The following is a 4,471-nucleotide window of genomic DNA, read 5'->3' as shown; positions in this document are numbered from 1 at the left end:
CCCTAACAAAAAAAAGTGGAGGGTTTTCTTCAACACCATACCTGTCTTAAAAGGAATGCTAAGGAAACAATTCAATCTGAAAGGAAAAGACATTAATAAACAATAAGAAATTATCTGAGGGTAAAAAACTCACTGGTAATAGTAAGTACACAGGGAGATATTTTGAGGCCCTCTGGGAGGGAAGCGAACAACATGTGAGGCTGTGGAGGGAGAAAGGTGAAATGCACAGGTAACATCTAAAGGAACTGGTTTAAATCCTAATGCCAAAGTATGGCAAAAAATTGCTTCTGGAAATACTGATGCCACCCAAGTAACTCATGAAACTGAAATATCTTGGCATGAAACAGCAGCTATATCAGGTGCTCATCCTGAGAGTAATGCAGAGCTCTCAGGAGACATGTGTAAAGAATATAAAGTAATGTATTATTTATCTTGTGAAATCACAAGAAATACTACAGGCATTGAAGAATCAACTGAAAACTAATTTCAAGCCCAAAAGATCTGAATTACCAAATATATGATGTTTTTACAGAAAACAATTCAGCAATTTCTACAGAAGACTTAAAAGAATGTTTGAAGAAACAATTAGAATTGTGTTTTTCACACACACAAAAAAAGTTGTCAAAGGATCTTTACTTGATATCTCCAACGGATATTGATTTTTTCATCTAAATTTGGACAGTTGCCAACATAGAGGAAATAAAAAAGTTGACCACAGACCCTGATCTAATTCTTGAAGTGTTGAGATCTTCTCCTATGGTACAAGTTGACGAGAAGGGTGAGAAAGTGAGATCAAGTCATAAGCATTGTATTGCGATTCTTAGATTTCTGGAACATCAATAGAGGAAGAAAAAGCTTTGATCAAAAGTGAAAACTGAACCAAAGTGATAATCTGTGAGTTTGCACACAATCGCAACTGGTATATCACTTTCCAGTCAGACACAGACGCACAACAGGCTTTTAAATGCTTAAGAGAATAAGTTAAAACATTTCAGGGCAAGCCAATCATTGCAAGGATAAAGGCCATCAATACATTTTATTTGCTAAGAATGATTATCAACTGATGGATTCTAGTGTATATAGCCAGCCCATTCAAACTCAAGCACAGTATGCCTCACCAGTCTTTGTGCAGCTTGTATATAATCCTCACCAACAGCACTCGGTCTACGGTATTTTGCCTCAGTCTTGATCTCCAAATCTTGCACTTTACTGTGAAACACCACTGGCTTCCTTTCCCAATGGTAGTTTTGCAAATAATTTTAATTCACCAGGGTCTCATAAAATAAATGCTGCTGCTATGAATATGGGTCTACCATCCAAAAAAAAGTGTGTGAAACCTCATTTTGGGTCATCTAGTGGTTCAGAACACTAAATAGAGGGCTTTGTATTATTGGAGGGTGGATCATTGAACACATGTAGTTCAAGAAACTTTCCAAACTGAACAACATAATCCTACAGTAATGAAGCATCTGGAGCAAACTTAACTTCAAAAGGAGACTTCCACTGTGCAGATAAAACAGAATGGAGACTATGGTAGAAGCAGAAGAACTCTTTTCAGAGGTTGAAGGTGATGAGAAGATGATAGTATCCCAAGACCCCATCGTTCAACAGCTGAATCAAAGGATCCAACAACAAAGTTTGGCTTACTAGCCTCAAATTTTCCACCTTTATCAAGAATGCCAGGGGAACTCATTTTGGAGAATAGGATTTCTTATGCTGTTAAAGTTGTCTACAAAGAAAAGGATAATAAAGAGTTGTTTGTTGTCCAGTGCCTGTAGATGAGCAGACAATGCACTTCTGATCAGGGTAAATCAACTCGAGTACCAGTCCTCCATGTGCAGCTGAGCTTCCTACATTAACCACAACTCCACAAGAAAAAGATCTAATAGACAATTCCTCTGTTCAGAGGTACAGTTTCAACCAGATGACTATATTAGTTTCTCCTCCAAGTGCTACAAAGTTGTCAATGGCAAATACTGCTTCACCATGTAATAATAACATAAATGCAGATGTAGCTGTGGATCTACAGGAACCCCTAAAGTTAATTTATGCTGAAGTGTGCAAAAAGCTCCCTAAAGAGCCATCTTCAGTTTTTGTGCAGCCACTCTGGGAAAGTCACTCATTGTAGTGTCTACCACCAAAAATGAAGACAAGGAAGTTCCTGAGAAATCCACTGAGAAACCACATGAGAAGCCAGAAGCCAGGATGAGTAAGGATTATTCTGGCTTTGGAGGCAATACCATTCTCAGGGAAAATGTGGAAAAATCAAGGAAAAGAGATGCCAGTTTAGCCATAGGACTATACCTCAGGGAATTACTCAATATAATGGCAAAGAGGAATACGTACCACCCAAATCACCAAAGTACAAAACAACAAAGGCAACCCCAAAAAACTATTCAAAAGTTTCTCTTTTTTCCTATTAAACTTGAGCCATGGCTATATTGAACTGTTTTGGAGTGGAGGTGGTAACCAGGAGGGAAGCATGAGAAAGTACATCCTTAAATCATTATGGATTTTGGAGTTGTGAGTGATAGTGTATTAGGCAGTTCTCACATTGCTATAAAAAACTGCCTGAGACTGGGTAATTTATAAAGAAAATAGATTTACTTGACTCACAGTTCCCCAGGGCTGGGAAGGCCTCAGGAAACACAATCATGGCAGAAAAAGAAGCAAATACATCATTCTTCACATGGCAGCAGGAAGAAGTGCCAAGAAAAGGGGGGAAATACCCTTATAAAAAAACATCAGATCTCATGAGAACTCACTCACTATTAAGAGAACAGCATGAGGGTAACTTCACCCATGATTCAACTACCTTCCACTGGGTCCCTCCCACAACAAGAGGGGATTATGGGAACAACAATCCAAGATGAGATTTGGGTGGGGACACAGCCAAACCATATTTCTCAATCCCTGATCTTTCCAAAATCTCATGTACTCACATTTCAAAACATAATCATGCCTCCCCAACAGTCGTCCAAAGTCTTAACTCATTCCAACATTAACCCCAAAGTCCAACTCCAAAGTCTCATCTGAGACAAGGTAAGTCCCTTCCACCTATGACCCAGTAAAATCAAAAGCAAGTTAGTTTCTTCACAGATACAATGGAAGTACAGGCATTTGGGTAAAAACATCCATTCCATATAGGAGAAATTGGCCAAAACAAAAGGACTACAGGCCCCATGCAAGTCTGAAATACAATAGAGCAGTCACTAAACCTTAAAGTTTCAAAATGATCTCCTTTTAGTCCATGTCTCACATCCAGCTCAGGTTGATGCAACAGGTGGAATCTCATGGCTTGGGGGGCTCCACTCCTGTGGCTTTGCAAAGTACAGCTTCCCTCCCAACTGCTTTAACAGGCTGGAATTAATTATTTGTAGCTTTTTCAGTTTCACTATACAAGCTGGTGGTGAATCTAACATTCTGGGGTCTGGAAAACAGTCACCCTTTTCTCACAGGTCCACTAGGCTGTGTCACAGTGAGGACTCTGTGTGTGGGCTCCAATCCCACATTTTTGTCACATATAGCCCTAGCAGAGGGTCTCCATGAGGGCTCTGCCCCTGCAACAAACTTCTGCCTGGACATCCAGTCATTTTCATACATTCTCTGAAACCTAGGCAGATGTTCCCAAACCTATATTCTTTACTTCTGTGCGCCCACGGGTTCAACACCATGTGTAAGCCACCAAGGCTTGAGACTTACAGCTTCTTAAGCAATGGCCTGAGCTGTATCTTAGGCTTTTTTAACCACAGCTTGAGCTGAAACAACTGGAATGCAGGACACCATGTCCTGAGGCTGCATAGAGCAGGGGGCCCTGGGCCTGGCCCAGGAACCATTTTTCCCTCCTAGGCCTCAAGGCTTGTGATGGGAGGGTCTGTCATAAAGGTCTCTGACATTCCCTGTAGACATTTTCTTGGAGATTGACATTTGACTTCTTGTTATTGATGCAAATTTCTGCAGCTGACTTGAATTTCTCCCCAGAAAATTGGTTTTTATTTTCTATCTATCTCATTATCAGCCTTCAAATTTTCCAAACTATTATACTCTGCTTCCTTTTGAATGCTTTGCCACTTAGAAATTTCTTCCACCAGATACCCTAAATCATCTTTCTCAAGTTCAAAGTTCCACAGACCTCTAGGGCTGGGGCAAAATGCTGTCAGTCTCTATTAAAGCATCACAATGATCCCTTTGCTCCAGTTGCCAACAAGTTACTCATCTCCATCTGAGACCACCTCAGCCAGGACTTTATTGTCAATATCACTATCAGCATTTTGGTCATAATCATTCAAGTCTCTAGGAAGTTTCAAACTTTCCCACATATTTCTGTCTTCTTCTGAGCCTTCCAAACTGTTTCAACCTCTGCCTGTGACCCAGTTAAAAAGTCACCTCCACATTTTTGAGTAGTCTAACATCAGCGTCCCACTCCCTCAGTACCAATTTACTATATTAATTCATTCTCATGCTGCTATAA

The 4,471-nt window shown here is 40.2% G+C and overlaps 1 pseudogene; it reads left to right on the top strand.

Annotated features, from left to right (window-relative positions):
* The first annotated feature begins 241 nt into the window (after positions 1-241).
* LOC100424210 (la-related protein 4-like) lies at positions 242-1,992 on the top strand (annotated as a pseudogene).
* The last annotated feature ends 2,479 nt before the right edge of the window (positions 1,993-4,471 follow it).

This window comes from Macaca mulatta, chromosome X (genome assembly GCF_049350105.2).
Source record: "Macaca mulatta isolate MMU2019108-1 chromosome X, T2T-MMU8v2.0, whole genome shotgun sequence".
In the NCBI taxonomy this organism is placed as follows: domain Eukaryota; kingdom Metazoa; phylum Chordata; class Mammalia; order Primates; family Cercopithecidae; genus Macaca; species Macaca mulatta.
This window is presented reverse-complemented; position numbering and strand designations above follow the sequence as displayed.